The sequence below is a fragment of the Kogia breviceps genome, chromosome 19 (genome assembly GCF_026419965.1).
Source record: "Kogia breviceps isolate mKogBre1 chromosome 19, mKogBre1 haplotype 1, whole genome shotgun sequence".
Lineage (NCBI taxonomy): Eukaryota > Metazoa > Chordata > Mammalia > Artiodactyla > Physeteridae > Kogia > Kogia breviceps.
In genome coordinates this window covers 45,892,862-45,898,861 of record NC_081328.1, presented here as the reverse complement: position 1 = coordinate 45,898,861, position 6,000 = coordinate 45,892,862, and positions in this window count along the sequence as shown.

The window sequence follows — 6,000 nt, the reverse complement described above, 5'->3', positions numbered from 1 at the left end:
GGCTCAGGAGTGGGCCAAGTCTGCCTGCCTGGGTGCGGTCAGCCGTCCTGCTCCCACTGGCGCCCCCAGCACCTAAGCTTAGAGCAGATGTCAGCACTGGGTGGCAGGCTGGCTCGCTGTGGGGTGGTATAAACCAGGATGGCCACGCATCAAAGGGCTGGGCTTGGGCTGTGGCTCCCAGACCCCAGAATACAGCCTGACCTCGGTGATCATCAAGTGACCCCTGTGTGGGCAGCCTGGCCTGGCAGCTGGATGCCCTCCCAGGACAGTGCCCCCCAGGGGCGTACCAGGGGCTGCCCGGCGAGGCCCCCATTCTGACTGCCCATGACTCCAGGTCCTTCCTCCAATTTTTGCCCGTGGGGCTCCTAGTGCTGGAAGCTGACCTCACAGCAGGGCCCTGCTGCAGGCCTCTCATGGGGTCCCAAAAGCACAGGGATCTGGCTGGGGCCAGCTTAGGCACCAACCTGCATGGCCTTGAGCATGTCACTTCCCCCTCGGATTAGGAAGGTGCCTGTGTTAGGCTGCAATGACCTATGCACTTGCTCACAGGCCCCAGGGCAGGAAAGGCCAGGCTGCCACCTGCTGCCTGGGCCTCTGTGTGCCCCTCTGCACCACCAGAAGCAGGTGGGCAAATTCCCTGGTGGGGTCCTGAGGAAACAGGGACCAGCTGGGAGGCTTCAGTGGGAGAGATGTTCCCCCCGGCTACCAGTACGCGCCAGGCCACGCACAGCCAGCTGGATGGTCCCTGCCCCCGCTGAACAAGGGGTGTCCTGTGAACCGGGCGGCAGGCTGGGGCAGGGGAGGGCGTCCTCATGGCGCCACAACCAGGAAGGGACTCTGGTGGGAAGTACAGCGCCCCTGGAAGGGACAAGAGAACCAGGGGGCCCAACATAGCCATTTCCTAGAGGTTGAGGCCTGGAGGCAGAGGCAGGGCTATGGACATGGATGGGACAGAGAGGCCGTGGTCAAAAGCACAAGCTGCCCGACAAGTGGGCACCAAGAGGGGGTGCACCTCGCCAGGTCAACCGACCCCCACAGCCGTCTTGCCTGGAGGTCTGATGTCCACCTCACTTTGCTGCCCACTGCGGCCTCTGAGGGGGCTTCGGGGGTGCTGAGGGATTCCAGTAACCGAATCCCCAGAGACCGTGAGATCCATCCTCTGGAGTGAAAGTGAGGAAACCAGGGTGAGGGAAGACGCGGGCTCGAGTGGCCAAGCAGAGCAGGGACAGGACCCACCCTCATGCCTCCCTGGAAACCACCCGTGAGCTGGCGCTTGACGGGCAAGGGACTGGCTTCGTTCCAGCCTCTCCTGAGTGCCCCCAGACATTCGCCGAGCTGTGCTGAGTCACCGGGAAGAGGACTGCGGTCAGCACAGGAAGGTTGGGCAAGGCCTCGCCTTCCCGGTGGCTGCAGGGACGCTTAGAGCTTGGCACGCAGCCCAGCCCACTCTCTTGGCCCCCTCGGTGGCTCCCGGGCCTGGTTTCTTGCCAAGGCCTGGCTGCGTCCTCCAGCTGGCCATTCTGGCCTGGTGAAGGCCAAGGGCAGGCTCGGGATGAGACTTCCATCCTCCACCTCAGGAGTACTTTCCGGGCCTCCGTGTGCCAGGCTGGGTCATGACCTCTGTCCCCTGGGGCTGAGATGCTCCAAGTTGAGATTAGGGGGATTAGTGGAAAGCTGTAAATCCGGGTTATCACCTGGGAGGGGGGCAGCCCAGAGTTTGAGCCCTAGAGAGCAAAATCAAGTAACAAGGTGGGCCCACACCCAGCTCAACCCCCAGAAGGTACGCAGATCCCCGGTGAGTGTAAGGTCGGGAGAGGCAGCCAAAGCAAGGTCAGGTGCTGAGTGCATGGCTAGGGCTAAGTTACCTGGCCCACCAGGCAACCCACCTGAGCAGGTGAGACCTGAATGGTAGCCAAGGAAGAGAGACAGAGGCCTGGGCCAGGGGTGCTTTGGGAGTCTGCCTCTGGCCGCATGTGAGGAATGGGCTGCAGGGGTGGAGAGGAGGCTGGATGGTGTGTGAAGGTGCCCTTTCCCGAATGTCCTCACTCACCTGCATTCCTGGAGTTCCTACTCTGTTCCAGGCACCCGGGTGGGCAAAGGCTCTCCCAGGCTTGGGGGTCCACGGTCTAGGGCATGAGGAATTGCAGGACTTGCCCAGGCCTGGATGTGGGAGTGAGGGAAAGAGAGGACCCCAGAGGAAGGTCCCCCGTGCAGGGGGCAGCAGCAGGGAGTTCCAACTGGCCCAGGGAATTGAGGGTCCTCAGGGAGTCTGGGCTGCAGGGTTGCCTTGGGGTCACCAACACAAGGATTGTCTTGAGGGCCCTGAGAGGGGAGAGGCTACCCCCACCCCAGATGGACAGAGAGAGAAGAGGGGGCCTGGAGGCTTGTGGCCTGAGAAACGGCCACTGCACTTGGGGGTTCGGGACCTGGACAGGGAGTGTGGGACGGTGACGTTTGCCAGATGCCCCCTGGGAAAGATACCTAACTGAGCGGGAGTCTGGGCAGTGTTGGGCTCAGCCAGCCTCCTCAGCTGCCCCGGACTGTGAAGGGGCACCTCGCCGCACCTGGAGAGCAGGTGAGGTTGCAGGTATAGCCCGGCCGCCCTCAGGCTATGCACAGGCCGTGGGAGCAGCCACTGCCACCAGAGGTTGTGTGGCTGCCAGCTCTGTTCCAGGCCCCCGTCTCAGGAGGCTGTGCCAGACCCGACAGCAGGGAGGCTCCCACCGCCAGCCCCCAGTGGTCTTCTGGCCACCAGTCCTTCCCTGGCTGGCCACTCCACTGCTCTCAGCGACATCTCACTCAGGCCACAGGTGGGGGCAAACAGCGACAGGCAAGGCAGAGCGGGGCACAGGGAGGTAGCATCCCACAGCAGCAGCCCCCAAGCCTGCGGGACCCAGAGGGAGAACAGGGCTGCGGGCAGCAGCCAGAGGAGCCGTATGTTGGGTGCCTGGACTGTGCGGCCTCCAGGAGGAGGGGAGGGAGGAATGGGTAGTAGGGACCACAGGGAGCAAGGCTGGAAGGGCTGCCTGTGGGGCCTGGAGGGCACAGGTGTGGGAGGACCCAGGGAGAGGAGGGGGTGTGGACCCAAGGAGCAAAGAGGGCGTTGGGGGGCTCTAGCCAGTGTAAAGCACGAAGTGACAATTCCAACCCTGACCCAATCCCACCCCCAGGACCTAGATTGGCTCTGAGGAGGGGCAGAGAGAGACCTGACCCTCCTCCTGCCCCCAGCCCGCAGCTCAGGGTGGGGCAGAGATGGCAGATCCCCAAGTGGCCACCTGTGGGACCAAGGGCAGGTGGAATGAAGCAAGTGGGAGGAAAAGTTGGGGGGACTGGATCCAAAGGGCCTGGGGCAGCAGGTGGGGGCAGGGAAAGTCCAAACCCTAGGGGCCATGCCCTATCCAGACTCCAGGCTGAAAGGTTGAGCTGAGAGGGGAGGGCTGTGTCCCCACCTGCCTAGCCTGATCCCAGGGAGAGATGGGTCTCTCTGAAGGCCTGACCCGATCTGGCCCGGCTTCCCCAGGCCAGGTCAGCTCCGCAGAGCCAGTGGCCTTTGCTGCAGCCAAGGCTCCAGACACCTCACGCCCTTTATGTCAGGGTGGGCTGCTCCTCCCCCAACACCCAGGTGAGCCTGCCTCCTACTCCATGCCCATCACTAAGGCCTCTGGCTTGAGGCTGGTGATCTGCCCACTGACGTGTGAGTGCTGGAGGGGACAAGGGTCTAGGGCAGGGCTTTGCTGCCCCAGGAGTAGGAAGGAGAGACCAGGGCAGCCTCTAGACCCAAAAGGTGGCCCATGCCGAGCAATGCCTACTTCAATTTAAACACAGGAACAGGCTTATATTTTACCTATTTTTGTAATTATGAAAGTAAGAGATCAACAAGTGGTGCTGGGACAACTGGATCTTCAAATGCAAAAGAATGAAGTCTGATCCCCGCCTCACACCATACACAAAAATCCGCTCAAAACTCAACAGTCTACAAGTAAGAGCTAAAACCATAAAATTCTTGGAAGAAAACATAGGGGTACATCTTCATGGCAATGGATTATTAGATATGACACCAAAAGCACAGCAACCAAAGAAACAAATGTAAAACTTTTCTGTATCAAAGGACAATGTAAGAGAGTGAAAAGACAACCTGGGAAATAGGAGAAGCATATATCTGATTAGGCTCCAGAACACATAAAGCACTCTTAAAACTCAACTAAGGGACTTTCCTGGTGGTCCAGTGGCTAAGACTCCAAGCTCCCAATGCAGGGGCCCAGGGTTTGATCCCTGGTCAGGGAACTAGATCCCACATGCCATAACTAAGAGCCCGCATGCTGCAGCTAAGACCCCACACAGCTAAAAACAAACAAACAAACAAAAAAACTCAACCAAAAAAAGAGAATCCACTTTAAAAAATGGTACAGGACTTGAATAAATATTTCTCTAAAGAAGATACACAAATGGCTAATAAACTCATGAAAAGGTGCTCATTGTCATTAGTCATAAGGGAAATACAAATCAAAATGACAGTATGATACCATTTCTATAAGATATCACTTCACACCTATGAGGATGACTTTGATTTTTAAAAAACAGAAACTAACACGTGTTGGTAAGGATGTGGATAAACAGGAACTCTTATACATTGCTGGTGGGAATGTAAAAGTGGTGCAGGTGGAAAACAGAAAAGAGTTTGGCAGTTCCTTAAATACTTAAACATAGAATTATCATGATCCAGCAATTCCACTCCTTGGTATATGACCTAGAGAAATGAAAACTATGTCCACAGAGAGACCTTATAGGAATGTTCATAGTGGCATTCCTCACAATCTCTAAGAGGTAAAAATGACCCAAATGTCCATTGACAGATCAATGGACAACCAAATGCAGGATATTATTCAGTCATAAAAGGGAATGAAGTTATAAAGACAACAACATGGATGGACCTTGAAAACATTGTGCTGTGTGAAAGCAGCCAGACACAAAGGCCACATACCATGTGATGCTTTTTATGTGATATATCCGGAACAGGCAAATTCACAGAAACACAACGCAGGTTAGCAGTTCCCAGAGGATGCGGGAGGAAGAAATGGGGAATGATGACTTAATGAGTACAGGGTGGTATTTTTATGGGGTTTTATGGGGTGATGAAAAAGTTTTGAAACTAGAGAGAACTGGTGTTTGCACAATATTATGAATAAACTAAATGCCACTGAGTTGTACACGTTACATATCCGTTGCATGTTATGTGAATATCACCTCAACTGAAAACAAAAAAAAGAAGTCAACTAATAGATATTCCTTGCAGGAAAACTGGGAAATTCTAGAAAAATGTAAAGGAGAAATTGAATGTAGCCTTACCTAATCCCACTTGGGGCGTGTACCTCTCCCGAAGCATTTGTATATTTCTAAGAGCAAACACGTGACCTACTTTGATTCATTCGACTTTGCACACTGCTTTCCACCTCAGAGTCTGTCAGAAACCTTACTGCAATCATCGCCTTCAGAAACATAACTGGCTAGGTAAAACGAGGATGACTGCAGCGTCCTTCATCCTTCAGGCTATTCTCAGTGGCCGAGGGTACGAGAACCGTCACACCTGAACCCCCAGGGCCCAGGAGAAGAGGTGAAGGGGCAGACCTGTAGCTGAGTCCTGTACCCCAACATCAGGGCTGAGCAGCTGCGGGGTGGGGGCAGTCTGCATAGCCCTCAGGTCCAAATAGCAAGTCTACTCACCCTGCTGAGACCTACCTGGAAAGGGCCCTGCCTGGAGACGTCTGGGCTAGGGGTGGGGAGGGGGGAGTAGCAGCCCCTTCCCTAGGGGAGCAGTGGTCATAGCTCTGACAGCAATTCTGGTCTGGCTCCACACCTGCCCCCAACCCCTTCCTTCCAGGGTCAAGGGTTGGTGTCCTCTGGGGCATCTACATTCTTTAATCTTCCTTCAAAAAGTGGAGCCAAATTCCCCACCTTTTGAGTGTGGGCTGGACAGAGTGACTTTGACAGTGGAAGCTGCAG